The sequence below is a fragment of the Kryptolebias marmoratus genome, linkage group LG19, assembly GCF_001649575.2.
Source record: "Kryptolebias marmoratus isolate JLee-2015 linkage group LG19, ASM164957v2, whole genome shotgun sequence".
Classification (NCBI taxonomy): domain Eukaryota; kingdom Metazoa; phylum Chordata; class Actinopteri; order Cyprinodontiformes; family Rivulidae; genus Kryptolebias; species Kryptolebias marmoratus.
This window is the reverse complement of record NC_051448.1, coordinates 20898559-20904657: the sequence shown is the minus strand read 5'-3', so window position 1 is coordinate 20904657 and position 6099 is coordinate 20898559. Positions and strand designations below refer to the sequence as shown.

The window sequence follows — 6099 nt, the reverse complement described above, 5'->3', positions numbered from 1 at the left end:
TCCAGGTGTACGAAGCAAGGTCGGTAACGGGAGATCAGAGTCCAGAGCAGAATCAGGCAGGGAGCAGGCAAGAGACGATGGTCGAGGGACAGGCAAAGGTCAAGATCAGGCATGGACGAGAGGAGTACGCTGGACATCTACTTGCTTGGTGGCTTTCAATAATCTGGCACTGGGGTGTGTGAGCTGTGGGTATTTAAAGAGACAGGAACAGGTGAAACAGATGAGGCTAATTGTGTGGGCATGGCAACATGGGCGTGACTAGAACTGTGGAAAGTTATGTGACTGTGGCAAGAGGCGTGGCAGGAACAGATGGAGCTGTGACAATACCTGAAGAAATCCAAAAAGTAATTAAACCAATGCAACTGGAATTCTGTTCTGAATTTGAAGATGTTTTCACTCCCATCCTAAGAATTTCTCAAAAACTGAAGAGTGTGAAGCTGCAAGCTTTTAACATGGAATGCTCCCCTACACTCACATGCAGAGGGGGAGGCAGAGGGGGCTAGAGCACCTGCCCCTTTTGCTTCTTGCCCACAAGTGCCCTTTTGGTCAAATTTACTTTATTTGTTTAATCATTCTTTCCCTAAGCCCTCATTTGACCCTTAATAACATGTACTAAAATGTTATTTATGTCATTTTGTAGGAGAAACAACACAAGCCATCCAGTCACCTTTGACCTTTTGCCCCTGTGACGCACAACAACGCAGTTGCCCCTCCCACTGTGAGATGAAGCAATGAACTGCGGAGCTCAACTTATATCAGTATTATTCCAGATTCCAGAACAGTTTTTGGTCAATAAAGCAGTAAGTGAGTGAATTTTTAAGATACAAGTAGGCCAACTACTTGTTAGACAACGGGACAACCCTGTATCGTTTCTGCTTCAGCATGGAGGAGTAGTTTAAGCAGAGGGAATGAAAACAGAAACTAACAGAAAACTGCTGCTGTGAACAGAAGAGAACAAAAAGAACAAGTAGATTTTTGATTCTTTTTTTAACCAAGCTTAAAAGTTGAATCACTAAGATGGAAAAGAAGAGATTCAGTTTGGGGAAAAAAAGCAAGGCAAGAGACAGAAATAAGTAACAAGAGACATTGGGCTCCTGTCAACACAGGGAGGATGAGACAATGAGGAAAAAAAAGGAGGGATTGAAAAAAAAATGTATATAGGTACTTACAAACTACACAGAAACACAAATAGAAGAGGTATAACTATAAAAGTTTGGTGGTCAGTGTCAGTAGGCTTTTCTCATGGGGACATATAACACTAAAGGTAATGTGTCAACAATTCATTTTTGTTTTTCCCTTCCGCATTAAAGTTTGATGCTGTTATGAAAGGAGCATCTTCACCTCCACTGCAAGTATAGCAACCCACGAAGGAGGTGTCGGAGTCGGCCAGGCGGCTGGCGGAACCCAGGGAGATGCTCTGGAGGTCGGCAAAAAGGACCAGGGTAGACGCTAACTTGGCCCTGCGGAAAGGCTGAGGCGGCGTTGGGCTAACCCACAGAAGACACAGCCGGGGGTGCAGGAGACACCGGGGAGTTTCGTTGGGGGCGCCAGCACCAGAAACACAGGAGGCCCAGTGGTTGCAGAACCAAGAGCGAAGTACTTCCTGGCCCAGCCAAGGATCTCGCCCATTCCTGGGGAAGTTTCCAAGCCTGGGTGGTGAGCCGCCTCCTCCAGGAGATCACGAGCGGCCAAAAAACATTTATTCAAACTCTTGGAAGTGGCTTCCACATCGCAGTATCTTCGTACTACCACGTGGAGCCTGAAAAAATCCTCCAGAGAGAGGTCGGCCAAACAGAACTCGACTGCTGGGTCCATGCTAATGATCAGTTTCTTCTGTCATGGACACTTCACGAACAGTCACGAGCACTGGAGAGGTAGGACCCAACGGCAGCTAGTAGTCTTGAAGGTTTTTAATCAAAATCAAACCCAGAAAGTGTACAGCGCATAACCAAAAAGCAAGCACAACAACATACACGACAAGGAACTGACACCAGTGACTGAAGGAGGGGTGATTAAGTAACAGGGAGTAATGACCTGATTGACAACAGGTGCAGAAGTCTGTTTAGTTGTCTCTGCATGGCCCTGCTCCCTTATGCTTGCCAGAATCACATGCATATACGGTTCTCCCCTCCCGATATCATTAGGGTCTTTGTTTGCCTGGCTCACAGAAGTGATGTTTGCTAGAGTATCTGAGAAACTCAGGTTGACAGATCAAAAACATAAATCCACACAGTCTGTTTTCCTGCATTTGTATTGTTCCAGAATATTGAAATATGGATATTGGTAATACACACTGAGTATGAGTATTTAATATTAAAATGGTCACTTAAAGCTTCAGTAGGTAACTTTTATAAAAATATATTTGTTACATATTTCTTAAAATGGTCACTATGTTCTGACAGTAGAATATGAGACAGATAATCTGTGGAAAAAATCAAGCTCCTCTGGCTCCTCCCAGTGGTCCTACAGCCATTTGCAGAAAAACACCGCACCGGGTCAGAAACAACCAATGAGAGCCAGGAGGAATGTCTTAGCAGTTTCAATGACGCTAGTGTATGACCTTGTTCAAGCTCAAGATTGCTGGTGTGCTGCAGCTATACTGCAACAATATGCAATAAAGCATATTGTTGATGTGGATGTGCCATAGCTGTTTATCCGCCATCATTGGTGGCCCTGGTTACTAGCCTGCGAGTTCATGGCAGGGGGAGGAGATGTGGAGGGCAGCAGAGAACAAGGGGGAGGGACCTGAAAGATGCACTTACTCAAATTTTCAGGCTAACTCCACGGTTTTCTTTGAACTCCCTACTGCAGCTTTAAAACGTTTTTTTTTTTCTTGTACAATGTGCTGATATACATTCTTAGTCATTCAGGACATGGCAAATCAAAACAGTTTAAATAATAAAGCAAGTGAACTTCTATTTGTAATTAAAGTTGTTTCACTTCTCAGCCATGAAGATGTATTAATTCAAAACTGGAAAGTGTAGAGTTTCAAGCTTTACACTGTATGCTTCTATGATACAAGCTAAACTCATATGCAGATTATTTTCACTCACATCCCCCCTGACGGTCATTAACAGTTTAAAACTTGGAATTCGGACTCTCCAGTTTTGAAATAATAAATCTCCTCGTGTAGGACAGCAAAACATCTTCAGCTACAGAATAGAAGTCCAGTTGTTTTGTTTAAATTTCTGCTTACTTTATTTTTTTATTAAAATATTTTTATATCTGTATTTTTTGTACTTTACTCTTAATATTTTTGTGCAAAATAAACCTGTTCCAACCTTTTTTACTTCATTGCATGCAATTTTCCGTAGAAACATGTTGTAGAATGTCATGGGAGGAATGATAAAAACTCCACACAAAAAATAAGTGAGAAACATTGTTATTTTAGAAACTTTACATTTAATATAAGTAAAAAATATCAAACTATAAAAAAATAAATGTGGTTATATAAAGTTACATAAAACAATTACCAAATGTTGAAATATATTTCCCTACTTTTATATAGACAAGCATTTAGATTAACTTACAATTTTAACTTGTTGAAAGAACACCAAACTAAAATTCAGTTCATTGAGACTATTGTCTTTTGCTTAAAACTTTTTAAATAAAATTTTGTCATGAAATTAAGTTAGTGGCTTATTGTAACTTATTTTTGCAATTTGCAGTCAGTTGTTTGGGGCTGCATAAAAAAGCTATAGACCACAAATTGTCAATATCTGATTTATCATATCTGAATTAGACATTAGCTGTATTAGAAAAAAAAACACCAGGTATTGTATCCCAAAATGCACTCTTATTTTCTCTGAAAGCATTTTTTTCTTACCAGAACAATTACTAGCAACCTATAGGTACATGCACCTTCTTGAAAAAAACTCTATTAAACTAGACCAAATTTTATGTAGATACATTGAATTGTATGATTAGTGTTCTGTTATTTACAATTCAAAACTATATTTTGTGCCACTAAGAATAATTCAAGGCCATCTTGTGTTGGAAAAATGACCATGCAATGTTTCCAAACATAATCTTTCTAATTTTAAATGTTTTTGCCATTTTAAAACTATATTTCTGTGCCTCAGAAAGTAAACTAATGCAACTTTGTGTTAGTAAAGTCCCCATGTAATGTTTTTTCAGACATATTATTTCTAAAGGCTGATCTAAACCAGCTGTAAAAAAAAAAGCATAAATAAATGGATTCAATGTGGAATTTGCCAGTGCAAGGCAACCAAGTGCCTCAATCACAGGAAGAAAAACTGAACTGTTGGTAAAAGGCAAAACAGTAAAACAAAGAAAGAAAGGAGTACAACAAAAAATAAACACTCCCAGAACAATAGCCAGAGTTTTGGTGGCTTTTCTCTCCATCTTACTGACAGTTGCTCCACGTTTTGTCCTAGCTTGGATGCATTGTGCCTGTCTCTGTGCAACAAGGAAAATCTTCAGGTAAATACACAACATTATGACAAGTGGAAGGTAAAAAGATAAAATAGGTCCAAGAGTGTTTGCCATCAGAACATTAATAAAACATGTTTCTTGACATTGTTGTTTTGAATTTCGTGTTATTCCAATTCCAATAAGTGCAGAAGCACCCCAGCTTACAGTAATCATGATGACAACAACATTACGGCTGATTTTAGATTTATATGTTAATGGCTGACACACTGCATAATATCTGTCAATTGAAATACAACATAGGTGTAAAATAGAGCATGTGCAAAGATATACTCCAAAGCTGTCTTTTATCTTACAAAATAAATCTTCATGGTACATACAAAAGCTGAAAGAGAATGCTGTGGTCAAGGGAAATAATGTAATTCCTACAAGCAGGTCAGCCACAGCCAGAGACAGAATGAGGAAGTTAGTAGGAGTGTGGAGCTGTTTGAAATAAAGTACAGAGATTATTACAAGGAGATTTCCACATACTGTGGCAACAGACAATAGAGTGAGAAAACCATATAACATCACACATACAGCAGGAGTTGTCTTCTATTTTAAAAACAGACAACACTACAGAAAACCCTAATTTAACACAATTTTTCAGATTTATTTTTTTTTACAAATAAAGTGATGATTTTGTGAAATATCTGATATACACTCATAGGTCATCAGTGCTGTTGTTTGCTTTGGGCCAAACAAGGTTCTCTGTATAAACCTTTATTCTTTGCTCTCTACATACTGTTGTCCAATAAGAATTGGGTACTGCCCCATCTGAAACCAGTGATAACCAGTAATGCAACATGTATGTGTGTCTATCTATGTATCCTACTTTCAAGATGCAAATTAATTTGTTGGTACCCCTTCACAATAATAAACAAAACAAAAAAATTAAAGAATGAAAAAACATATGAACATATGTCCCACTGACAAAATTATTTATTTTATTTTTTTTATGATGTTTGGTCAAATACAGACCTTTGTACTATTTGGTTAGAGGGTTCTCGGTTTGAATTTTTGCTGTTATGTACATTATTATAACATGCAGAACCATTCTGGTAATTGTTTCTGGCTGGTTGGTGCACAGTTGTAGGAAGATCACACATTGGTGGGTGAACATGAAAATGTCAGGAGCAGAGACAAAGTTCCAGCTAAAGTGACTGGAGGATGAGGAATGGCATGGTTGTAGCCTGTGATGGTCAGGATGGTGAAGGATTTTGCAGTGTTTAAAAGTTTGTGACAATGGGTAAATATCAAGCCAGGATTTAGACACCTTCTGGCCACCTTGGTGTGAGTTTTGAGTGGACTTAAGTGGCAAGGGAGTCAAAGCCAATCTACCCTAATGCACCTGGCAACAGTGGCGTCACTAGGCCTGTTTTAGGGGGGCTTCAGCCCCCCTAAAATGTTTTCAAGCCCCCCTAAATAATTTTTTTTTTTTTTTTACAAAAATTCAATATAATGTGGCCAGAATATGAGTTAAAATAAATAACCATATATTATTTCATTATTAACTAAAATATATGATCATAAATCTGTCAGTTTTCTTTTTCTTTACAGTGTAAGGTAGAGATCCTCTTTGGTGCGTCGTTATCAAATCCATTCCACTTGTTCATATTGAGTACTCCCTCACCACATGAAATCCAGTCCATGTTTTCCCTACAAACT

General features: G+C 38.6%; 1 pseudogene; it reads right to left on the bottom strand.

The window, feature by feature from the left end:
- Window positions 1-4090: 4090 nt before the first annotated feature.
- The window catches only part of LOC108247837, a 6212-nt pseudogene continuing 4203 nt past the window's right edge, over window positions 4091-6099 (bottom strand).